This window comes from Gnatocerus cornutus, chromosome 5, assembly GCF_029298725.1.
Source record: "Gnatocerus cornutus isolate USDA-ARS CGAHR chromosome 5, icGnaCorn1.1, whole genome shotgun sequence".
NCBI classification, from domain to species: domain Eukaryota; kingdom Metazoa; phylum Arthropoda; class Insecta; order Coleoptera; family Tenebrionidae; genus Gnatocerus; species Gnatocerus cornutus.
This window is the reverse complement of record NC_142237.1, coordinates 2,600,192-2,626,897: the sequence shown is the minus strand read 5'-3', so window position 1 is coordinate 2,626,897 and position 26,706 is coordinate 2,600,192.

The following is a 26,706-nucleotide window of genomic DNA, read 5'->3' as shown; positions in this document are numbered from 1 at the left end:
GGTAAAGAGTCATGATTTTGTAGATTTCGTGCTCTTCTTGGCGAATTCGAGATAGAAAACAACGAAAATCGGCGAGAAATCGTTGTTTTGCATCGAAATATGCGGTTTTCTGTAAGAATTTTGATGATTTCGTGCAGAATTCTGCTGTTTTCTTGCAATTCAGCCGTTGAATCTATGTAAAAAGTCATGATTTTGTAGATTTCGTGCTCTTCTTGGCGAATTCAAGATAGAAAACAACGAAAATCGGCGAGAAATCGTTGTTTTGCATCGAAATATGCAGTTTTCTCTAAGAATTTTGATGATTTCGTGCAGAATTCTGCTATTTTCTTGCAATTCAGCCGTTGAATCTTGGTAAAAAGTCATGATTTTGTAGATTTCGTGCTCTTTTTTGCGAATTCAAGCCAGAAAACAACGAAAATCGGCGAGAAATCGTCGTTTTGCATCGAAATATGCGGTTTTCTGTAAGAATTTTGATGATTTCGTGCAGAATTCTGCTGTTTTCTTGCAATTAAGCTGTAGAATCTTGGTAAAAAGTGATGATTTTGTAGATTTCGTGCTCTTCTTTGCGAATTCAAGATAGAAAACAACGAAAATCGGCGAGAAATCGTTGTTTTGCATCGAAATATGCGGTTTTCTGTAAGAATTTTGATGATTTCGTGCAGAATTCTGCTGTTTTCTTGCAATTCAGCCGTTGAATCTTGGTAAAAAGTCATGATTTTGTAGATTTCGTGCACTTCTTTGCGAATTCAAGCCAGAAAACAACGAAAATCGGCGAGAAATCGTCGTTTTGCATCGAAATATGCGGTTTTCTGTAAGAATTTTGATGATTTCGTGCAGAATTCTGCTGTTTTCTTGCAATTCAGCCGTTGAATCTAGGTAAAAAGTCATGATTTTGTAGATTTCGTGCTCTTCTTGGCGAATTCAAGGTAGAAAACAACGAAAATCGGCGAGAAATCGTTGTTTTGCATCGAAGTATGCAGTTTTCTCTAAGAATTTTGATGATTTCGTGCAGAATTCTGCTGTTTTCTTGCAATTCAGCCGTTGAATCTTGGTAAAAAGTCATGATTTTGTAGATTTCGTGCTCTTCTTGGCGAATTCAAGATAGAAAACAACGAAAATCGGCGAGAAATCGTTGTTTTGCATCGAAATATGCAGTTTTCTCTAAGAATTTTGATGATTTCGTGCAGAATTCTGCTATTTTCTTGCAATTCAGCCGTTGAATCTTGGTAAAAAGTCATGATTTTGTAGATTTCGTGCTCTTTTTTGCGAATTCAAGCCAGAAAACAACGAAAATCGGCGAGAAATCGTCGTTTTGCATCGAAATATGCGGTTTTCTGTAAGAATTTTGATGATTTCGTGCAGAATTCTGCTGTTTTCTTGCAATTAAGCTGTAGAATCTTGGTAAAAAGTGATGATTTTGTAGATTTCGTGCTCTTCTTTGCGAATTCAAGATAGAAAACAACGAAAATCGGCGAGAAATCGTTGTTTTGCATCGAAATATGCGGTTTTCTGTAAGAATTTTGATGATTTCGTGCAGAATTCTGCTGTTTTCTTGCAATTCAGCCGTTGAATCTTGGTAAAAAGTCATGATTTTGTAGATTTCGTGCACTTCTTTGCGAATTCAAGCCAGAAAACAACGAAAATCGGCGAGAAATCGTCGTTTTGCATCGAAATATGCGGTTTTCTGTAAGAATTTTGATGATTTCGTGCAGAATTCTGCTGTTTTCTTGCAATTCAGCCGTTGAATCTAGGTAAAAAGTCAAGATTTTGTAGATTTCGTGCTCTTCTTGGCGAATTCAAGGTAGAAAACAACGAAAATCGGCGAGAAATCGTTGTTTTGCATCGAAGTATGCAGTTTTCTCTAAGAATTTTGATGATTTCGTGCAGAATTCTGCTGTTTTCTTGCAATTCAGCCGTTGAATCTTGGTAAAAAGTCATGATTTTGTAGATTTCGTGCACTTCTTTGCGAATTCAAGCCAGAAAACAACGAAAATCGGCGAGAAATCGTCGTTTTGCATCGAAATATGCGGTTTTCTCTAAGAATTTTGACGATTTCGTACAGAATTCTGCTGTTTCCTTGCAATTCAGCAGTTGAATCTTGGTAAAAAGTCATGATTTTGTAGATTTCGTGCTCTTCTTTGCGAATTCAAGATAGAAAACAACGAAAATCAGCGAGAAATCGTCGTTTTGCATCGAAATATGCGGTTTCCTCTAAGAATTTTGATGATTTCGTGCAGAATTTTGCTGTTTTCTTGCAATTCAGCTGTTGAATCTTGGTAAAAAGTCATGGTTTTGTAGATTTCGACTCTTCTTTGCGAATTCATGCCAGAAAACAACGAAAATCGGCGAGAAATCGTGGTTTTGCATCGAAATATGCGGTTTTCTGTAAGAATTTTGATAATTTCGTGCAGAATTCTGCTGTTTTCTTGCAATTCAGCCGTTGAATCTTGGTAAAAAGTCATGATTTTGTAGATTTCGTGCTCTTCTTTGCGAATTCAAGCCAGAAAACAACGAAAATCGGTGAGAAATCGTCGTTTTGCATCGAAATATGCGGTTTTCTGTAAGAATTTTGATGATTTCGTGCAGAATTCTGCTGTTTTCTTGCAATTCAGCCGTTGAATCTAGGTGAAAAGTCATGATTTTGTAGATTTCGTGCTATTCTTGGCGAATTCAAGATAGAAAACAACGAAAATCGGCGAGAAATTGTTGTTTTGCATCGTAATATGCAGTTTTCTCTAAGAATTTTGATGATTTCGTGCAGAATTCTGCTGTTTTCTTGCAATTCAGCCGTTGAATCTTGGTAAAAAGTCATGATTTTGTAGATTTCGTGCTTTTCTTTGCGAATTCAAGCCAAAAAACAACGAAAATCGGCGAGAAATCGTCGTTTTGCATCGAAATATGCGGTTTTCTGTTAGAATTTTGATGATTTCGGGCAGAATTCTGCTGTTTTCTTGCAATTCAGCCGTTGAATCTAGGTAAAAAGAATTGATTTTGTAGATTTCGTGCTCTTCTTGGCGAATTCAAGATAGAAAACAACGAAAATCGGCGAGAAATCGTTGTTTTGCATCGAAATATGCGGTTTTCTGTAAGAATTTTGATGATTTCGTGCAGAATTCTGCTGTTTTCTTGCAATTCAGCCGTTGAATCTAGGTAAAATGTCATGATTTTGTAGATTTCGTGCTCTTCTTGGCGAATTCAAGGTAGAAAACAACGAAAATCGGCGAGAAATCGTTGTTTTGCATCGAAGTATGCAGTTTTCTCTAAGAATTTTGATGATTTCGTGCAGAATTCTGCTGTTTTCTTGCAATTCAGCCGTTGAATCTTGGTAAAAAGTTATGGTTTTGTAGATTTCGACTCTTCTTTGCGAATTCATGCCAGAAAACAACGAAAATCGGCGAGAAATCGTGGTTTTGCATCGAAATATGCGGTTTTCTGTAAGAATTTTGATAATTTCGTGCAGAATTCTGCTGTTTTCTTGCAATTCAGCCGTTGAATCTTGGTAAAAAGTCATGATTTTGTAGATTTCGTGCTCTTCTTTGCGAATTCAAGCCAGAAAACAACGAAAATCGGTGAGAAATCGTCGTTTTGCATCGAAATATGCGGTTTTCTGTAAGAATTTTGATGATTTCGTGCAGAATTCTGCTGTTTTCTTGCAATTCAGCCGTTGAATCTTGGTAAAAAGTCATGGTTTTGTAGATTTCGACTCTTCTTTGCGAATTCATGCCAGAAAACAACGAAAATCGGCGAGAAATCGTGGTTTTGCATCGAAATATGCGGTTTTCTGTAAGAATTTTGATAATTTCGTGCAGAATTCTGCTGTTTTCTTGCAATTCAGCCGTTGCATCTTGGTAAAAAGTCATGATTTTGTAGATTTCGTGCTCTTCTTTGCGAATTCAAGCCAGAAAACAACGAAAATCGGTGAGAAATCGTCGTTTTGCATCGAAATATGCGGTTTTCTGTAAGAATTTTGATGATTTCGTGCAGAATTCTGCTGTTTTCTTGCAATTCAGCCGTTGAATCTAGGTGAAAAGTCATGATTTTGTAGATTTAGTGCTATTCTTGGCGAATTCAAGATAGAAAACAACGAAAATCGGCGAGAAATTGTTGTTTTGCATCGTAATATGCAGTTTTCTCTAAGAATTTTGATGATTTCGTGCAGAATTCTGCTGTTTTCTTGCAATTCAGCCGTTGAATCTTGTTAAAAAGTCATGATTTTGTAGATTTCGTGCTCTTCTTTGCGAATTCAAGATAGAAAACAACGAAAATCAGCGAGAAATCGTCGTTTTGCATCGAAATATGCGGTTTCCTCTAAGAATTTTGATGATTTCGTGCAGAATTCTGCTGTTTTCTTGCAATTCAGCCGTTGAATCTTGGTAAAAAGTCATGGTTTTGTAGATTTCGACTCTTCTTTGCGAATTCATGCCAGAAAACAACGAAAATCGGCGAGAAATCGTGGTTTTGCATCGAAATATGCGGTTTTCTGTAAGAATTTTGATAATTTCGTGCAGAATTCTGCTGTTTTCTTGCAATTCAGCCGTTGAATCTTGGTAAAAAGTCATGATTTTGTAGATTTCGTGCTCTTCTTTGCGAATTCAAGCCAGAAAACAACGAAAATCGGTGAGAAATCGTCGTTTTGCATCGAAATATGCGGTTTTCTGTAAGAATTTTGATGATTTCGTGCAGAATTCTGCTGTTTTCTTGCAATTCAGCCGTTGAATCTTGGTAAAAAGTCATGGTTTTGTAGATTTCGACTCTTCTTTGCGAATTCATGCCAGAAAACAACGAAAATCGGCGAGAAATCGTGGTTTTGCATCGAAATATGCGGTTTTCTGTAAGAATTTTGATAATTTCGTGCAGAATTCTGCTGTTTTCTTGCAATTCAGCCGTTGAATCTTGGTAAAAAGTCATGATTTTGTAGATTTCGTGCTCTTCTTTGCGAATTCAAGCCAGAAAACAACGAAAATCGGTGTGAAATCGTCGTTTTGCATCGAAATATGCGGTTTTCTGTAAGAATTTTGATGATTTCGTGCAGAATTCTGCTGTTTTCTTGCAATTCAGCCATAGAATCTTGGTAAAAAGTGATGATTTTGTAGATTTCGTGCTCTTCTTTGCGAATTCAAGCCAGAAAACAACGAAATTCGGCGAGAAATCGTTGTTTTGCATCGAAATATGCGGTTTTCTGTAAGAATTTTGATGATTTCGTGCAGAATTCTGCTGTTTTCTTGCAATTCAGCCGTTGAATCTTGGTAAAAAGTGATGATTTTGTAGATTTCGTGCTCTTCTTTGCGAATTCAAGCCAGAAAACAACGAAAATCGGCGAGAAATCGTCGTTTTGCATCGAAAAATGCGGTTTTCTGTAAGAATTTTGATGATTTCGTGCAGAATTCTGCTGTTTTCTTGCAATTCAGCCGTTGAATCTTAATAAAAAGTCATGATTTTGTAGATTTCGTGCTCTTCTTTGCGACTTCAAGCCAGAAAACAACGAAAATCGGCGAGAAATCGTCGTTTTGCATCGAAATATGCGGTTTTCTGTAAGAATTTTGATGATTTCGTGCAGAATTCTGCTGTTTTCTTGCAATTCAGCCGTTGAATCTTGGTAAAAAGTGATGATTTTGTAGATTTCGTGCTCTTCTTTGCGAATTCAAGCCAGAAAACAACAAAAATCGGCGAGAAATCGTCGTTTTGCATCGAAATATGCGGTTTTCTGTAAGAATTTTGATGATTTTGTGCAGAATTCTGCTGTTTTCTTGCAATTCAGCCGTTGAATCTAGGTAAAAAGTCATGATTTTGTAGATTTCGTGCTCTTCTTGGCGAATTCAAGATAGAAAACAACGAAAATCGGCGAGAAATCGTTGTTTTGCATCGAAATATGCAGTTTTCTCTAAGAATTTTGATGATTTCGTGCAGAATTCTGCTGTTTTCTTGCAATTCAGCCGTTGAATCTTGGTAAAATGTCATGATTTTGTAGATTTCGTGCTCTTCTTTGCGAATTCAAGCCAGAAAACAACGAAAATCGGCGAGAAATCGATGTTTTGCATCGAAATATGCGGTTTTCTGTAAGAATTTTGATGATTTCGTGCAGAATTCTGCTGTTTTCTTGCAATTCAGCCGTTGAATCTAGGTAAAAAGTCATGATTTTGTAGATTTCGTGCTCTTCTTGGCGAATTCAAGATAGAAAACAACGAAAATCGGCGAGAAATCGTTGTTTTGCATCGAAATATGCAGTTTTCTCTAAGAATTTTGATGATTTCGTGCAGAATTCTGCTGTTTTCTTGCAATTCAGCCGTTGAATCTTGGTAAAAAGTCATGATTTTGTAGATTTCGTGCTCTTCTTTGCGAATTCAAGATAGAAAACAACGAAAATCAGCGAGAAAACGTCGTTTTGCATCGAAATATGCGGTTTTCTCTAAGAATTTTGATGATTTCGTGCAGAATTCTGCTGTTTTCTTGCAATTCAGCCGTTGAATCTTGGTAAAAAGTCATGATTTTGTAGATTTCGTGCTCTTCTTTGCAAATTCATGCCAGAAAACAACGAAAATCGGCGAGATATCGTCGTTTTGCATCGAAATATGCGGTTTTCTGTAAGAATTTTGATGATTTCGTGCAGAATTCTGCTGTTTTCTTGCAATTCAGCCGTTGAATCTTGGTAAAAAGTCATGACTTTGTAGATTTCGTGCTTTTCTTTGCAAATTCAAACCAGAAAACAACGAAAATCGGCGAGAAATCGTCGTTTTGCATCGAAATATGCGGTTTTCTGTAAGAATTTTGATGATTTCGTGCAGAATTCTGCTGTTTTCTTGCAACTCAGCCGTTGAATTTAGGTAAAAAGTCATGATTTTGTAGATTTCGTGCTCTTCTTGGCGAATTCAAGATAGAAAACAACGAAAATCGGCGAGAAATCGTTGTTTTGCATCGAAATATGCAGTTTTCTCTAAGAATTTTGATGATTTCGTGCAGAATTCTGCTGTTTTCTTGCAATTCAGCCGTTGAATCTTAATAAAAAGTCATGATTTTGTAGATTTCGTGCTCTTCTTTGCGAATTCAAGCCAGAAAACAACGAAAATCGGCGAGAAATCGTCGTTTTGCATCGAAATATGCGGTTTTCTGTAAGAATTTTGATGATTTCGTGCAGAATTCTGCTGTTTTCTTGCAATTCAGCAGTTGAATCTTGGTAAAAAGTCATGATTTTGTAGATTTCGTGCTCTTCTTTGCGAATTCAAGCCAGAAAACAACGAAAATCGGCGAGAAATCGTCGTTTTGCATCGAAATATGCGGTTTTCTGTAAGAAGTTTGATGATTTCGTGCAGAATTCTGCCGTTTTCTTGCAATTCAGCTGTTGAATCTTGGTAAAAAGTCATGATTTTGTAGATTTCGTGCTCTTCTTTGCGAATTCAAGCCAGAAAACAACGGAAATCGGCGAGAAATAATCGTTTTGCATCGAAATATGCGGTTTTCTGTAAGAATTTTGATAATTTCGTGCAGAATTCTGCGGTTTTCTTGCAATTCAGCCGTTGAATCTTGGTAAAAAGTCATGATTTTGTAGATTTCGTGCTCTTCTTTGCGAATTCAAGCCAGAAAACAACGAAAATCGGCGAGAAATCGTCGTTTTGCATCGAAATATGCGGTTTTCTGTAAGAATTTTGATGATTTCGTGCAGAATACTGCTGTTTTCTTGCAATTCAGCCGTAGAATCTTGGTAAAAAGTGATGATTTTGTAGATTTCGTGCTCTTCTTTGCGAATTCAAGCCAGAAAACAACGAAAATCGGCGAGAAATCGTCGTTTTGCATCGAAATATGCGGTTTTCTGTAAGAATTTTGATGATTTCGTGCAGAATTCTGCTGTTTTCTTGCAATTCAGCCGTTGAATCTATGTAAAAAGTCATGATTTTGTAGATCTCGTGCTCTTCTTGGCGAATTCAAGATAGAAAACAACGAAAATCGGCGAGAAATCGTTGTTTTGCATCGAAATATGCGGTTTTCTGTAAGAATTTTGATAATTTCGTGCAGAATTCTGCGGTTTTCTTGCAATTCAGCCGTTGAATCTTGGTAAAAAGTCATGATTTTGTAGATTTCGTGCTCTTCTTTGCGAATTCAAGCCAGAAAACAACGAAAATCGGCGAAAAATCGTCGTTTTGCATCGAAATATGCGGTTTTCTGTAAGAATTTTGATGATTTCGTGCAGAATTCTGCTGTTTTCTTGCAATTCAGCCGTTGAATCTTGGTAAAAAGTCATGATTTTGTAGATTTCGTGCTCTTCTTTGCGAATTCAAGCCAGAAAACAACGAAAATCGGCAAGAAATCGTCGTTTTGCATCGAAATATGCGGTTTTCTGTAAGAATTTTGATGATTTCGTGCAGAATTCTGCTGTTTTCTTGCAATTCAGCCGTTGAATCTTGGTAAAAAGTCATGATTTTGTAGATTTCGTGCTCTTCTTTGCGAATTCATGCCAGAAAACAACGAAAATCGGCGAGAAATCGTCGTTATGCATCGAAATATGCGGTTTTCTGTAAGAATTTTGATGATTTCGTGCAGAATTCTGCTGTTTTCTTGCAATTCAGCCGTTGAATCTTGGTAAAAAGTCATGATTTTGTAGATTTCGTGCTCTTCTTTGCGAATTCAAGATAGAAAACAACGAAAATCAGCGAGAAATCGTCGATTTGCATCGAAATATGCGGTTTTCTCTAAGAATTTTGATGATTTCGTGCAGAATTCTGCTGTTTTCTTGCAATTTAGCCGTTGAATCTTGGTAAAAAGTGATGATTTTGTAGATTTCGTGCTCTTCTTTGCAAATTCATGCTAGAAAACAACGAAAATCGGCGAGAAATCGTCGTTTTGCATCGAAATATGCTGTTTTCTGTAAGAATTTTGATGATTTCGTGCAGAATGCTGCTGTTTTCTTGCAATTCAGCCGTTGAATCTTGGTAAAAAGTCATGATTTTGTAGATTTCGTGCTCTTCTTTGCGAATTCAAGCCAGAAAACAACGAAAATCGGCGAGAAATCGTCGTTTTGCATCGAAATATGCGGTTTCTGTAAGAATTTTGATGATTTCGTGCAGAATTCTGCTGTTTTCTTGCAATTCAGCCGTTGAATCTATGTAAAAAGTCATGATTTTGTAGATCTCGTGCTCTTCTTGGCGAATTCAAGATAGAAAACAACGAAAATCGGCGAGAAATCGTTGTTTTGCATCGAAATATGCGGTTTTCTGTAAGAATTTTGATAATTTCGTGCAGAATTCTGCGGTTTTCTTGCAATTCAGCCGTTGAATCTTGGTAAAAAGTCATGATTTTGTAGATTTCGTGCTCTTCTTTGCGAATTCAAGCCAGAAAACAACGAAAATCGGCGAGAAATCGTCGTTTTGCATCGAAATATGCGGTTTTCTGTAAGAATTTTGATGATTTCGTGCAGAATACTGCTGTTTTCTTGCAATTCAGCCGTAGAATCTTGGTAAAAAGTGATGATTTTGTAGATTTCGTGCTCTTCTTTGCGAATTCAAGCCAGAAAACAACGAAAATCGGCGAGAAATCGTTGTTTTACATCGAAATATGCGGTTTTCTGTAAGAATTTTGATGATTTCGTGCAGAATTCTGCTGTTTTCTTGCAATTCAGCCGTTGAATCTTGGTAAAAAGTCATGATTTTGTAGATTTCGTGCTCTTCTTTGCGAATTCAAGCCAGAAAACAACGAAAATCGGCGAGAAATCGACGTTTTGCATCGAAAAATGCGGTTTTCTGTAAGAATTTTGATGATTTCGTGCAGAATTCTGCTCTTTTCTTGCGATTCAGCCGTTGAATCTTGGTAAAAAGTCATGATTTTGTAGATTTCGTGCTCTTCTTTGCGAATTCATGCCAGAAAACAACGAAAATCGGCGAACAATCGTCGTTTTGCATCGAAATATGCGGTTTTCTGTAAGAATTTTGATGATTTCGTGCAGAATTCTGCTGTTTTCTTGCAATTCAGCCGTTGAATCTTGGTAAAAAGTCATGATTTTGTAGATTTCGTGCTCTTCTTTGCGAATTCAAGCCAGAAAACAACGAAAATCGGCAAGAAATCGTCGTTTTGCATCGAAATATGCGGTTTTCTGTAAGAATTTTGATGATTTCGTGCAGAATTCTGCTGTTTTCTTGCAATTCAGCCGTTGAATCTTGGTAAAAAGTCATGATTTTGTAGATTTCGTGCTCTTCTTTGCGAATTCATGCCAGAAAACAACGAAAATCGGCGAGAAATCGTCGTTTTGCATCGAAATATGCGGTTTTCTGTAAGAATTTTGATGATTTCGTGCAGAATTCTGCTGTTTTCTTGCAATTCAGCCGTTGAATCTTGGTAAAAAGTCATGATTTTGTAGATTTCGTGCTCTTCTTTGCGAATTCAAGCCAGAAAACAACGAAAATCGGCGAGAAATCGTCGTTTTGCATCGAAATATGCGGTTTTCTGTAAGAATTTTGATGATTTCGTGCAGAATTCTGCTGTTTTCTTGCAATTCAGCCGTTGAATCTTGGTAAAAAGTGATGATTTTGTAGATTTCGTGCTCTTCTTTGCGAATTCATGCCAGAAAACAACGAAAATCGGCGAGAAATCGTCGTTTTGCATCAAAATATGCGGTTTTCTGTAAGAATTTTGATGATTTCGTGCAGAATTCTGCTGTTTTCTTGCAATTCAGCCGTTGAATCTTGGTAAAAAGTCATGATTTTGTAGATTTCGTGCTCTTCTTTGCGAATTCAAGCCAGAAAACAACGAAAATCGGCGAGAAATCGTCGTTTTGCATCGAAATATGCGGTTTTCTGTAAGAATTTTGATGATTTCGTGCAGAATTCTGCTGTTTTCTTGCAATTCAGCCGTTGAATCTTGGTAAAAAGTCATGATTTTGTAGATTTCGTGCTCTTCTTTGCGAATTCAAGCCAGAAAACAACGAAAATCGGCGAGAAATCGTTGTTTTGCATCGAAATATGCGGTTTTCTGTAAGAATTTTGATGATTTCGTGCAGAATTCTGCTGTTTTCTTACAATTCAGCCGTTGAATCTTGGTAAAAAGTCATGATTTTGTAGATTTCGTGCTCTTCTTTGCGAATTCAAGCCAGAAAACATCGAAAATCGGCGAGAAATCGTCGTTTTGCATCGAAAAATGCGGTTTTCTGTAAGAATTTTGATGATTTCGTGCAGAATTCTGCTGTTTTCTTGCAATTCAGCCGTTGAATCTTGGTAAAAAGTCATGATTTTGTAGATTTCGTGCTCTTCTTTGCGAATTCAAGCCAGAAAACAACGAAAATCGGCGAGAAATCGTCGTTTTGCATCGAAATATGCGGTTTTCTGTAAGAATTTTGATAATTTCGTGCAGAATTCTGCTGTTTTCTTGCAATTCAGCCGTTGAATCTTGGTAAAAAGTCATGATTTTGTAGATTTCGTGCTCTTCTTTGCGAATTCAAGCCAGAAAACAACGAAAATCGGCGAGAAATAATCATTTTGCATCGAAAAATGCGGTTTTCTCTAAGAATTTTGATGATTTCGTGCAGAATTCTGCTGTTTTCTTGCAATTCAGCCGTTGAATCTTGGTAAAAAGTGATGATTTTGTAGATTTTGTGCTCTTCTTTTCGAATTCAAGCTAGAAAACAACGAAAATCGGCGAGAAATCGTCGTTTTGCATCGAAATATGCGGTTTTCTCTAAGAATTTTGACGATTTCGTGCAGAATTCTGCTGTTTTCTTGCAATTCAGCCCTTGAATCTTGGTAAAAAGTCATGATTTTGTAGATTTCGTGCTCTTCTTTGCGAATTCAAGATAGAAAACAACGAAAATCAGCGAGAAATCGTCGTTTTGCATCGAAATATGCGGTTTTCTCTAAGAATTTTGATGATTTCGTGCAGAATTCTGCTGTTTTCTTACAATTCAGCCGTTGAATCTAGGTAAAAAGTCATGATCTTGTAGATTTCGTGCTCTTCTTGGCGAATTCAAGATAGAAAACAACGAAAATCGGCGAGAAATCGTTGTTTTGCATTGAAATATGCAGTTTTCTCTAAGAATTTTGATGATTTCGTGCAGAATTCTGCTGTTTTCTTGCAATTCAGCCGTTGAATCTAGGTAAAAAGTCATGATTTTGTAGATTTCGTGCTCTTCTTTGCGAATTCAAGCCAGAAAACATCGAAAATCGGAGAGAAATCGTCGTTTTGCATCGAAATATGCGGTTTTCTGTAAGAATTTTGATGATTTCGTCCAGAATTCTGCTGTTTTCTTGCAATTCAGCCGTTGAATCTTGGTAAAAAGTCATGATATTGTAGATTTCGTGCTCTTCTTTGCAAATTCAAGCCAGAAAACAACGAAAATCGGCGAGAAATCGTCGTTTTGCATCGAAAAATGCGGTTTTCTGTAAGAATTTTGATGATTTCCTGCAGAATTCTGCTGTTTTCTTGCAATTCAGCCTTTGAATCTTGGTAAAAAGTCATGATCTTGTAGATTTCGTGCCCTTCTTTGCGAATTCAAGCCAGAAAACAACGAAAATCGGCGAGAAATCGTTGTTTTGCATCGAAATATGCGGTTTTCTGTAAGAATTTTGATGATTTCGTGCAGAATTCTGCTGTTTTCTTGCAATTCAGCCGTTGAATCTTGGTAAAAAGTCATGATTTTGTAGATTTCGTGCTCTTCTTTGCTAATTCAAGCCAGAAAACAACGAAAATCGGCGAGAAATCGTCGTTTTGCATCGAAAAATGCGGTTTTCTGTAAGAATTTTGATGATTTCGTGCAGAATTCTGCTGTATTCTTGCAATTCAGCCGTTGAATCTTGGTAAAAAGTCATGATTTTGTAGATTTCGTGCTCTTCTTTGCTAATTCAAGCCAGAAAACAACGAAAATCGGCGAGAAATCGTCGTTTTGCATCGAAAAATGCGGTTTTCTGTAAGAATTTTGATGATTTCGTGCAGAATTCTGCTGTTTTCTTGCAATTCAGCCGTTGAATCTTGGTAAAAAGTCATGATTTTGTAGATTTCGTGCTCTTCTTTTCGAACTCAAGCCAGAAAACAACGAAAATCGGCGAGAAATCGTCGTTTTGCATCGAAATATGCGGTTTTCTCTAAGAATTTTGACGATTTCGTGCAGAATTCTGCTGTTTTCTTGCAATTCAGCCGTTGAATCTTGGCAAAAAGTCATGATTTTGTAGATTTCGTGCTCTTCTTTGCGAATTCAAGATAGAAAACAACGAAAATCAGCGAGAAATCGTCGTTTTGCATCGAAATATGCGGTTTTCTCTAAGAATTTTGATGATTTCGTGCAGAATTCTGTTGTTTTCTTACAATTCAGCCGTTGAATCTAGGTAAAAAGTCATGATCTTGTAGATTTCGTGCTCTTCTTGGCGAATTCAAGATAGAAAACAACGAAAATCGGCGAGAAATCGTTGTTTTGCATCGAAATATGCAGTTTTCTCTAAGAATTTTGATGATTTCGTGCAGAATTCTGCTGTTTTCTTGCAATTCAGCCGTTGAATCTAGGTAAAAAGTCATTATTTTGTAGATTTCGTGCTCTTCTTTGCGAATTCAAGCCAGAAAACATCGAAAATCGGCGAGAAATCGTCGTTTTGCATCGAAATATGCGGTTTTCTGTAAGAATTTTGATGATTTCGTGCAGAATTCTGCTGTTTTCTTGCAATTCAGCCGTTGAATCTTGGTAAAAAGTCATGATTTTGAAGATTTCGTGCTCTTGTTTGCGAATTCAAGCCAGAAAACAACGAAAATCGGCGAGAAATCGTCGTTTTGCATCGAAAAATGCGGTTTTCTGTAAGAATTTTGATGATTTCGTGCAGAATTCTGCTGTTTTCTTGCAATTCAGCCGTTGAATCTTGGTAAAAAGTCATGATCTTGTAGATTTTGTGCTCTTCTTTGCAAATTCAAGCCAGAAAACAACGAAAATCGGCGAGAAATCGTCGTTTTGCATCGAAAAATGCGGTTTTCTGTAAGAATTTTGATGATTTCGTGCAGAATTCTGCTGTTTTCTTGCAATTCAGCCGTTGAATCTTGGTAAAAAGTGATGACTTTGTAGATTCCGTGCTCTTCTTTGCGAATTCAAGATAGAAAACAACGAAAATCAGCGAGAAATCGTCGTTTTGCATCGAAATATGCGGTTTTCTCTAAGAATTTTGATGATTTCGTGCAGAATTCTGCTGTTTTCTTGCAATTCAGCCGTTGAATCTTGGTAAAAAGTGATGATCTTGTGGATTTCGTGCTCTTCTTTGCGAATTCAAGCCAGAAAACAACGAAAATCGGCGAGAAATCGTCGTTTTGCATCGAAATATGCGGTTTTCTGTAAGAATTTTGATGATTTCGTGCAGAATTCTGCTGTTTTCTTGCAATTCAGCCGTTGAATCTTGGTAAAAAGTCATGATTTTGTGGATTTCGTGCTTTTCTTTGCGAATTCAAGCCAGAAAACAACGAAAATCGGCGAGAAATCGTCGTTTTGCATCGAAATATGCGGTTTTCTGTAAGAATTTTGATGATTTCGTGCAGAATTTTGCTGTTTTCTTGCAATTCAGCCGTTGAATCTAGGTAAAAAGTCATGATTTTACAGATTTCGTGCTCTTCTTGGCGAATTCAAAATAGAAAACAACGAAAATCGGCGAGAAATCGTTGTTTTGCATCGAAATATGCGGTTTTCTGTAAGAATTTTGATGATTTCGTGCAGAATTCTGCTGTTTTCTTGCAATTCAGCCGTTGAAAATAGGTAAAAAGTCATGATTTTGTAGATTTCGTGCTCTTCTTGGCGAATTCAAGATAGAAAACAACGAAAATCGGCGAAAAATCGTTGTTTTGCATCGAAATATGCAGTTTTCTCTAAGAATTTTGATGATTTCGTGCAGAATTCTGCTGTTTTCTTGCAATTCAGCCGTTGAATCTTGGTAAAAAGTCATGATTTTGTAGATTTCGTGCTCTTCTTTGCGAATTCAAGCCAGAAAACAACGAAAATCGGCGAGAAATCGTCGTTTTGCATCGAAATATGCGGTTTTCTGTAAGAATTTTGATGATTTCGTGCAGAATTCTGCTGTTTTCTTGCAATTCAGCCGTTGAATCTTGGTAAAAAGTCATGATTTTGTAGATTTCGTGCTCTTCTTTGCGAATTCAAGCCAGAAAATAACGAAAATCGGCGAGAAAGCGTCGTTTTGTATCGAAATATGCGGTTTTCTGTAAGAATTTTGATGATTTCGTGCAGAATTCTGCTGTTTTCTTGCAATTCAGCCGTTGAATCTTGGTAAAAAGTGATGATTTTGTAGATTCCTTCTCTTCTTTGCGAATTCAAGCCAGAAAACAACGAAAATCGGCGAGAAATCGTCGTTTTGCATCGAAATATGCGGTTTTCTCTAAGAATTTTGACGATTTCGTGCAGAATTCTGCTGTTTTCTTGCAATTCAGCCGTTGAATCTTGGTAAAAAGTCATGATTTTGTAGATTTCGTGCTCTTCTTTGCGAATTCAAGATAGAAAACAACGAAAATCAGCGAGAAATCGTTGTTTTGCATCGAAATATGCAGTTTTCTCTAAGAATTTTGATGATTTCGTGCAGAATTCTGCTGTTTTCTTGCAATTCAGGCGTTGAATCTTGGTAAAAAGTCATGATTTTGTAGATTTCGTGCTCTTCTTTGCGAATTCAAGCCAGAAAACAACGAAAATCGGCGAGAAATCGTCGTTTTGCATCGAAAAATGCGGTTTTCTTTAAGAATTTTGATGATTTCGTGCAGAATTCTGCTGTTTTCTTGCAATTCAGCCGTTGAATCTTGGTAAAAAGTCATGATTTTGTAGATTTCGTGCTCTTCTTTGCGAATTCAAGCCAGAAAACAACGAAAATCGGCGAGAAATCGTCGTTTTGCATCGAAAAATGCGGTTTTCTTTAAGAATTTTGATGATTTCGTGCAGAATTCTGCTGTTTTCTTGCAATTCAGCCGTTGAATCTTGGTAAAAAGTCATGATTTTGTAGATTCCGTGCTCTTCTTTGCGAATTCAAGATAGAAAACAACGAAAATCAGCGAGAAATCGTCGTTTTGCATCGAAATATGCGGTTTTCTCTAAGAATTTTAATGATTTCGTGCAGAATTCTGCTGTTTTCTTGCAATTCAGCCGTTGAATCTTGGTAAAAAGTGATGATTTTGTAGATTCCTTCTCTTCTTTGCGAATTCAAGCCAGAAAACAACGAAAATCGGCGAGAAATCGTCGTTTTGCATCGAAATATGCGGTTTTCTCTAAGAATTTTGACGATTTCGTGCAGAATTCTGCTGTTTTCTTGCAATTCAGCCGTTGAATCTTGGTAAAAAGTCATGATTTTGTAGATTTCGTGCTCTTCTTTGCGAATTCAAGATAGAAAACAACGAAAATCAGCGAGAAATCGTTGTTTTGCATCGAAATATGCAGTTTTCTCTAAGAATTTTGATGATTTCGTGCAGAATTCTGCTGTTTTCTTGCAATTCAGCCGTTGAATCTTGGTAAAAAGTCATGATTTTGTAGATTTCGTGCTCTTCTTTGCGAATTCAAGCCAGAAAACAACGAAAATCGGCGAGAAATAATCATTTTGCATCGAAAAATGCGGTTTTCTTCAAGAATTTTGATGATTTCGTGCAGAATTCTGCTGTTTTCTTGCAATTCAGCCGTTGAATCTTGGTAAAAAGTGATGATTTTGTAGATTCCTTCTCTTCTTTGCGAATTCAAGCCAGAAAACAACGAAAATCGGCGAGAAATCGTCGTTTTGCATCGAAATATGCGGTTTTCTCTAAGAATTTTGACGATTTCGTGCAGAATTCTGCTGTTTTCTTGCAATTCAGCCGTTGAATCTTGGTAAAAAGTCATGATTTTGTAGATTTCGTGCTCTTCTTTGCGAATTCAAGATAGAAAACAACGAAAATCAGCGAGAAATCGTTGTTTTGCATCGAAATATGCAGTTTTCTCTAAGAATTTTGATGATTTCGTGCAGAATTCTGCTGTTTTCTTGCAATTCAGGCGTTGAATCTTGGTAAAAAGTCATGATTTTGTAGATTTCGTGCTCTTCTTTGCGAATTCAAGCCAGAAAACAACGAAAATCGGCGAGAAATCGTCGTTTTGCATCGAAAAATGCGGTTTTCTTTAAGAATTTTGATGATTTCGTGCAGAATTCTGCTGTTTTCTTGCAATTCAGCCGTTGAATCTTGGTAAAAAGTCATGATTTTGTAGATTTCGTGCTCTTCTTTGCGAATTCAAGCCAGAAAACAACGAAAATCGGCGAGAAATCGTCGTTTTGCATCGAAAAATGCGGTTTTCTTTAAGAATTTTGATGATTTCGTGCAGAATTCTGCTGTTTTCTTGCAATTCAGCCGTTGAATCTTGGTAAAAAGTCATGATTTTGTAGATTCCGTGCTCTTCTTTGCGAATTCAAGATAGAAAACAACGAAAATCAGCGAGAAATCGTCGTTTTGCATCGAAATATGCGGTTTTCTCTAAGAATTTTGATGATTTCGTGCAGAATTCTGCTGTTTTCTTGCAATTCAGCCGTTGAATCTTGGTAAAAAGTGATGATTTTGTAGATTTCGTGCTCTTCTTTGCGAATTCAAGCCAGAAAACAACGAAAATCGGCGAGAAATCGTCGTTTTGCATCGAAATATGCGGTTTTCTCTAAGAATTTTGATGATTTCGTTCAGAATTCTGCTGTTTTCTTGCAATTCAGCCGTTGAATCTTGGTAAAAAGTCATGATTTTGTGGATTTCGTGCTCTTCTTTGCGAATTCAAGCCAGAAAACCACGAAAATCGGCGAGAAATCGTCGTTTTGCATCGAAATATGCGGTTTTCTCTAAGAATTTTGATGATTTCGTGCAGAATTCTGCTGTTTTCTTGCAATTCAGCCGTTGAATCTTGGTAAAAAGTCATGATTTTGTAGATTTCGTGCTTTTCTTTGCGAATTCAAGCCAGAAAACAACGAAAATCGGCGAGAAATCGTCGTTTTGCATCGAAATATGCGGTTTTCTCTAAGAATTTTGACGATTTCGTGCAGAATTCTGCTGTTTTCTTGCAATTCAGCCGTTGAATCTTGGTAAAAAGTCATGATTTTGTAGATTTCGTGCTCTTCTTTGCGAATTCAAAATAGAAAACAACGAAAATCAGCGAGAAATCGTCGTTTTGCATCGAAATATGCGGTTTTCTCTAAGAATTTTGATAATTTCGTGCAGAATTCTGCTGTTTTCTTGCAATTCAGCCGTTGAATCTTGGTAAAAAGTCATGATTTTGTGGATTTCGTGCTCTTCTTTGCGAATTCAAGCCAGAAAACCACGAAAATCGGCGAGAAATCGTCGTTTTGCATCGAAATATGCGGTTTTCTCTAAGAATTTTGATGATTTCGTGCAGAATTCTGCTGTTTTCTTGCAATTCAGCCGTTGAATCTTGGTAAAAAGTCATGATTTTGTAGATTTCGTGCTTTTCTTTGCGAATTCAAGCCAGAAAACAACGAAAATCGGCGAGAAATCGTCGTTTTGCATCGAAATATGCGGTTTTCTGTAAGAATTTTGATAATTTCGTGCAGAATTCTGCTGTTTTCTTGCAATTCAGCCGTTGAATCTTGGTAAAAAGTCATGGTTTTGTAGATTTCGTGCTCTTCTTTGCGAACTCAAGCCAGAAAACAACGAAAATCGGCGAGAAATCGTTGTTTTGCATCGGAATATGCGGTTTTCTGTAAGAATTTTGATGATTTCGTGCAGAATTCTGCTGTTTTCTTGCAATTCAGCCGTTGAATCTTGGTAAAAAGTCATGATTTTGTAGATTTCGTGCTCTTCTTTGCGAATTCAAGCCAGAAAACAACGAAAATCGGCGAGAAATCGTCGTTTTGCATCGAAAAATGCGGTTTTCTGTAAGAATTTTGATGATTTCGTGCAGAATTCTGCTGTTTTCTTGCAATTCAGCCGTTGAATCTTGGTAAAAAGTCATGATTTTGTAGATTTCGTGCTCTTCTTTGCGAATTCAAGCCAGAAAACAACGAAAATCGGCGAGAAATCGTCGTTTTGCATCGAAATATGCGGTTTTCTGTAAGAATTTTGATAATTTCGTGCAGAATTCTGCTGTTTACTTGCAATTCAGCCGTTGAATCTTGGTAAAAAGTCATGATTTTGTAGATTTCGTGCTCTTCTTTGCGAATTCAAGCCAGAAAACAACGAAAATCGGCGAGAAATAATCATTTTGCATCGAAAAATGCGGTTTTCTCTAAGAATTTTGATGATTTCGTGCAGAATTCTGCTGTTTTCTTGCAATTCAGCCGTTGAATCTTGGTAAAAAGTCATGATTTTGTAGATTTCGTGCTCTTCTTTGCGAATTCAAGCCAGAAAACAACGAAAATCGGCGAGAAATCGTCGTTTTGCATCGAAATATGCGGTTTGCTGTAAGAATTTTGATGATTTCGTGCAGAATTCTGCTGTTTTCTTGCAATTCAGCAGTTGAGTCTTGGTAAAAAGTCATGATTTTGTAGATTCCGTGCTCTTCTTTGCGAATTCAAGATAGAAAACAACGAAAATCAGCGAGAAATCGTCGTTTTGCATCGAAATATGCGGTTTTCTCTAAGAATTTTGATGATTTCGTGCAGAATTCTGCTGTTTTCTTGCAATTCAGCCGTTGAATCTTGGTAAAAAGTGATGATTTTGTAGATTTCGTGCTCTTCTTTGCGAATTCAAGCCAGAAAACAACGAAAATCGGCGAGAAATCGTCGTATTGCATCGAAATATGCGGTTTTTTCTAAGAATTTTGATGATTTCGTTCAGAATTCTGCTGTTTTCTTGCAATTCAGCCGTTGAATCTTGGTAAAAAGTCATGATTTTGTGGATTTCGTGCTCTTCTTTGCGAATTCAAGCCAGAAAACCACGAAAATCGGCGAGAAATCGTCGTTTTGCATCGAAATATGCGGTTTTCTCTAAGAATTTTGATGATTTCGTGCAGAATTCTGCTGTTTTCTTGCAATTCAGCCGTTGAATCTTGGTAAAAAGTCATGATTTTGTAGATTTCGTGCTTTTCTTTGCGAATTCAAGCCAGAAAACAACGAAAATCGGCGAGAAATCGTCGTTTTGCATCGAAATATGCGGTTTTCTCTAAGAATTTTGACGATTTCGTGCAGAATTCTGCTGTTTTCTTGCAATTCAGCCGTTGAATCTTGGTAAAAAGTCATGATTTTGTAGATTTCGTGCTCTTCTTTGCGAATTCAAAATAGAAAACAACGAAAATCAGCGAGAAATCGTCGTTTTGCATCGAAATATGCGGTTTTCTCTAAGAATTTTGATAATTTCGTGCAGAATTCTGCTGTTTTCTTGCAATTCAGCCGTTGAATCTTGGTAAAAAGTCATGATTTTGTGGATTTCGTGCTCTTCTTTGCGAATTCAAGCCAGAAAACCACGAAAATCGGCGAGAAATCGTCGTTTTGCATCGAAATATGCGGTTTTCTCTAAGAATTTTGATGATTTCGTGCAGAATTCTGCTGTTTTCTTGCAATTCAGCCGTTGAATCTTGGTAAAAAGTCATGATTTTGTAGATTTCGTGCTTTTCTTTGCGAATTAAAGCCAGAAAACAACGAAAATCGGCGAGAAATCGTCGTTTTGCATCGAAATATGCGGTTTTCTCTAAGAATTTTGATAATTTCGTGCAGAATTCTGCTGTTTTCTTGCAATTCAGCCGTTGAATCTTGGTAAAAAGTCATGGTTTTGTAGATTTCGTGCTCTTCTTTGCGAATTCAAGCCAGAAAACAACGAAAATCGGCGAGAAATCGTTGTTTTGCATTGGAATATGCGGTTTTCTGTAAGAATTTTGATGATTTCGTGCAGAATTCTGCTGTTTTCTTGCAATTCAGCCGTTGAATCTTGGTAAAAAGTCATGATTTTGTAGATTTCGTGCTCTTCTTTGCGAATTCAAGCCAGAAAACAACGAAAATCGGCGAGAAATCGTCGTTTTGCATCGAAAAATGCGGTTTTCTGTAAGAATTTTGATGATTTCGTGCAGAATTCTGCTGTTTTCTTGCAATTCAGCCGTTGAATCTTGGTAAAAAGTCATGATTTTGTAGATTTCGTGCTCTTCTTTGCGAATTCAAGCCAGAAAACAACGAAAATCGGCGAGAAATCGTCGTTTTGCATCGAAATATGCGGTTTTCTGTAAGAATTTTGATAATTTCGTGCAGAATTCTGCTGTTTACTTGCAATTCAGCCGTTGAATCTTGGTAAAAAGTCATGATTTTGTAGATTTCGTGCTCTTCTTTGCGAATTCAAGCCAGAAAACAACGAAAATCGGCGAGAAATAATCATTTTGCATCGAAAAATGCGGTTTTCTCTAAGAATTTTGATGATTTCGTGCAGAATTCTGCTGTTTTCTTGCAATTCAGCCGTTGAATCTTGGTAAAAAGTCATGATTTTGTAGATTTCGTGCTCTTCTTTGCGAATTCAAGCCAGAAAACAACGAAAATCGGCGAGAAATCGTCGTTTTGCATCGAAATATGCGGTTTGCTGTAAGAATTTTGATGATTTCGTGCAGAATTCTGCTGTTTTCTTGCAATTCAGCCGTTGAGTCTTGGTAAAAAGTCATGATTTTGTAGATTCCGTGCTCTTCTTTGCGAATTCAAGATAGAAAACAACGAAAATCAGCGAGAAATCGTCGTTTTGCATCGAAATATGCGGTTTTCTCTAAGAATTTTGATGATTTCGTGCAGAATTCTGCTGTTTTCTTGCAATTCAGCCGTTGAATCTTGGTAAAAAGTGATGATTTTGTAGATTTCGTGCTCTTCTTTGCGAATTCAAGCCAGAAAACAACGAAAATCGGCGAGAAATCGTCGTTTTGCATCGAAATATGCGGTTTTCTCTAAGAATTTTGATGATTTCGTGCAGAATTCTGCTGTTTTCTTGCAATTCAGCCGTTGAATCTTGGTAAAAAGTGATGATCTTGTAGATTTCGTGCTCTTCTTTGCGAATTCAAGCCAGAAAACAACGAAAATCGGCGAGAAATCGTCGTTTTGCATCGAAATATGCGGTTTTCTGTAAGAATTTTGATGATTTCGTGCAGAATTCTGCTGTTTTCTTGCAATTCAGCCGTTGAATCTTGGTAAAAAGTCATGATTTTGTGGATTTCGTGCTTTTCTTTGCGAATTCAAGCCAGAAAACAACGAAAATCGGCGAGAAATCGTCGTTTTGCATCAAAATATGCGGTTTTCTGTAAGAATTTTGATGATTTCGTGCAGAATTTTGCTGTTTTCTTGCAATTCAGCTGTTGAATCTAGGTAAAAAGTCATGATTTTGCAGATTTCGTGCTCTTCTTGGCGAATTCAAGATAGAAAACAACGAAAATCGGCGAGAAATCGTTGTTTTGCATCGAAATATGCGGTTTTCTGTAAGAATTTTGATGATTTCGTGCAGAATTCTGCTGTTTTCTTGCAATTCAGCTGTTGAATCTAGGTAAAAAGTCATGATTTTGTAGATTTCGTGCTCTTCTTGGCGAATTCAAGATAGAAAACAACGAAAATCGGCGAAAAATCGTTGTTTTGTATCGAAATATGCAGTTTTCTCTAAGAATTTTGATGATTTCGTGCAGAAATCTGCTGTTTTCTTGCAATTCAGCCGTTGAATCTTGGTAAAAAGTCATGATTTTGTAGATTTCGTGCTCTTCTTTGCGAATTCAAGCCAGAAAACAACGAAAATCGGCGAGAAATCGTCGTTTTGCATCGAAATGTGCGGTTTTCTGTAAGAATTTTGATGATTTCGTGCAGAATTCTGCTGTTTTCTTGCAATTCAGCCGTTGAATCTTGGTAAAAAGTGATGATCTTGTAGATTTCGTGCTCTTCTTTGCGAATGCAAGCCAGAAAACAACGAAAATCGGCGAGAAATCGTCGTTTTGCATCGAAATATGCGGTTTTCTCTAAGAATTTTGATGATTTCGTGCAGAATTCTGCTGTTTTCTTGCAATTCAGCCGTTGAATCTTGGTAAAAAGTGATGATCTTGTAGATTTCGTGCTCTTCTTTGCGAATTCAAGCCAGAAAACAACGAAAATCGGCGAGAAATCGTCGTTTTGCATCGAAATATGCGTTTTCTGTAAGAATTTTGATGATTTCGTGCAGAATTCTGCTGTTTTCTTGCAATTCAGCCGTTGAATCTTGGTAAAAAGTCATGATTTGTGGATTTCGTGCTTTTCTTTGCGAATTCAAGCCAGAAAACAACGAAAATCGGCGAGAAATCGTCGTTTTGCATCAAAATATGCGGTTTTCTGTAAGAATTTTGATGATTTCGTGCAGAATTTTGCTGTTTTCTTGCAATTCAGCTGTTGAATCTAGGTAAAAAGTCATGATTTTGCAGATTTCGTGCTCTTCTTGGCAAATTCAAGATAGAAAACAACGAAAATCGGCGAGAAATCGTTGTTTTGCATCGAAATATGCGGTTTTCTGTAAGAATTTTGATGATTTCGTGCAGAATTCTGCTGTTTTCTTGCAATTCAGCTGTTGAATCTAGGTTAAAAGTCATGATTTTGTAGATTTCGTGCTCTTCTTGGCGAATTCAAGATAGAAAACAACGAAAATCGGCGAAAAATCGTTGTTTTGCATCGAAATATGCAGTTTTCTCTAAGAATTTTGATGATTTCGTGCAGAAATCTGCTGTTTTCTTGCAATTCAGCCGTTGAATCTTGGTAAAAAGTCATGATTTTGTAGATTTCGTGCTCTTCTTTGCGAATTCAAGCTTGAAAACAACGAAAATCGGCGAGAAATCGTCGTTTTGCATCGAAATATGCGGTTTTCTGTAAGAATTTTGATGATTTCGTGCAGAATTCTGCTGTTTTCTTGCAATTCAGCCGTTGAATCTTGGTAAAAAGTCATGATTTTGTAGATTTCGTGCTCTTCTTTGCAAATTCAAGCCAGAAAATAACGAAAATCGGCGAGAAAGCGTCGTTTTGTATCGAAATATGCGGTTTTCTGTAAGAATTTTGATGATTTCGTGCAGAATTCTGCTGTTTTCCTGCAATTCAGCCGTTGAATCTTGGTAAAAAGTCATGATTTTGTAGATTTCGTGCTCTTCTTTGCGAATTCAAGCCAGAAAACAACGAAAATCGGCGAGAAATAATCATTTTGCATCGAAAAATGCGGTTTTCTCTAAGAATTTTGATGATTTCGTGCAGAATTCTGCTGTTTTCTTGCAATTCAGCCGTTGAATCTTGGTAAAAAGTGATGATTTTGTAGATTCCTTCTCTTCTTTGCGAATTCAAGCCAGAAAACAACGAAAATCGGCGAGAAATCGTCGTTTTGCATCGAAATATGCGGTTTTCTCTAAGAATTTTGATGATTTCGTGCAGAATTCTGCTGTTTTCTTGCAATTCAGGCGTTGAATCTTGGTAAAAAGTCATGATTTTGTAGATTTCGTGCTCTTCTTTGCGAATTCAAGCCAGAAAACAACGAAAATCGGCGAGAAATCGTCGTTTTGCATCGAAAAATGCGGTTTTCTGTAAGAATTTTGATGATTTCGTGCAGAATTCTGCTGTTTTCTTGCAATTCAGCCGTTGAATCTTGGTAAAAAGTCATGATTTTGTAGATTTCGTGCTCTTCTTTGCGAATTCAAGCCAGAAAACAACGAAAATCGGTGAGAAATCGTCGTTTTGCATCGAAATATGCGGTTTTCTGTAAGAATTTTGATAATTTCGTGCAGAATTCTGCTGTTTTCTTGCAAATTCAGCTGTTGAATCTTGGTAAAAAGTCATGATTTTGTAGATTTTGTGCTCTTCTTTGCGAATTCAAGCCAGAAAACAACGAAAATCGGCGAGAAATCGTCGTTTTGCATCGAAATATGCGGTTTTCTCTAAGAATTTTGACGATTTCGTGCAGAATTCTGCTGTTTTCTTGCAATTCAGCCGTTGAATCTTGGTAAAAAGTCATGATTTTGTAGATTTCGTGCTCTTCTTTGCGAATTCAAGATAGAAAACAACGAAAATCAGCGAGAAATCGTCGTTTTGCATCGAAATATGCGGTTTTCTCTAAGAATTTTGATGATTTCGTGCAGAATTCTGCTGTTTTCTTGCAATTCAGCCGTTGAATCTTGGTAAAAAGTCATGATTTTGTAGATTTCGTGCTCTTCTTTGCGAATTCATGCCAGAAAACAACGAAAATCGGCGAGAAATCATCGTTTTGCATCGAAATATGCGATTTTCTGTAAGAATTTTGATGATTTCGTGCAGAATTCTGCTGTTTTCTTGCAATTCAGCCGTTGAATCTAGGTAAAAAGTCATGATTTTGTAGATTTCGTGCTCTTCTTGGCGAATTCAAGATAGAAAACAACGAAAATCGGCGAGAAATCGTTGTTTTGCATCGAAATATGCAGTTTTCTCTAAGAATTTTGATGATTTCGTGCAGAATTCTGCTGTTTTCTTGCAATTCAGCCGTTGAATCTTGGTAAAAAGTCATGATTTTGTAGATTTCGTGCTCTTCTTTGCGAATTCAAGCCAAAAAACAACGAAAATCGGCGAGAAATCGTCGTTTTGCATCGAAATATGCGGTTTTCTGTAAGAATTTTGATGATTTCGTGCAGAATTCTGCTGTTTTCTTGCAATTCAGCCGTAGAATCTTGGTAAAATGTGATGATTTTGTAGATTTCGTGCTCTTCTTTGCAAATTCAAGCCAGAAAACAACGAAAATCGGCGAGAAATCGTTGTTTTGCATCGAAATATGCGGTTTTCTGTAAGAATTTTGATGATTTCCTGCAGAATTCTGCTGTTTTCTTGCAATTCAGTCGTTGAATCTTGGTAAAAAGTCATGATTTTGTAGATTTCGTGCTCTTCTTTGCGAATTCAAGCCAGAAAACAACGAAAATCGGCGAGAAATCGTCGTTTTGCATCGAAAAATGCAGTTTTCTGTAAGAATTTTGATGATTTCGTGCAGAATTCTGCTGTTTTCTTGCAATTCAGCCGTTGAATCTTGGTAAAAAGTCATGATTTTGTAGATTTCGTGCTCTTCTTTGCGAATTCAAGTCAGAAAACAACGAAAATCGGCGAGAAATCGTCGTTTTGCATCGAAATATGCGGTTTTCTGTGAGAATTTTGATAATTTCGTGCAGAATTCTGCTGTTTTCTTGCAATTCAGCCGTTGAATCTTGGTAAAAAGTCATGATTTTGTAGATTTTGTGCTCTTCTTTGCGAATTCAAGCCAGAAAACAACGAAAATCGGCGAGAAATCGTCGTTTTGCATCGAAATATGCGGTTTTCTGTAAGAATTTTGATGATTTCGTGCAGAATTCTGCTGTTTTCTTGCAATTCAGCCGTTGAATCTTGGTAAAAAGTCATGATTTTGTAGATTCCGTGCTCTTCTTTGCGAATTCAAGATAGAAAACAACGAAAATCAGCGAGAAATCGTCGTTTTGCATCGAAATATGCGGTTTTCTCTAAGAATTTTGATGATTTCGTGCAGAATTCTGCTGTTTTCTTGCAATTCAGCCGTTGAATCTTGGTAAAAAGTCATGATCTTGTAGATTTCGTGCTCTTCTCTGCGAATTCAAGCCAGAAAACAACGAAAATCGGCGAGAAATAATCCTTTTGCATCGAAATATGCGGTTTTCTGTAAGAATTTTGATGATTTCGTGCAGAATTCTGCTGTTTTCTTGCAATTCTGCCGTTGAATCTTGGTAATAAGTCATGATTTTGTAGATTCCGTGCTCTTCTTTGCGAATTCAAGATAAAAAACAACGAAAATCAGCGAGAAATCGTCGTTTTGCATCGAAATATGCGGTTTTCTCTAAGA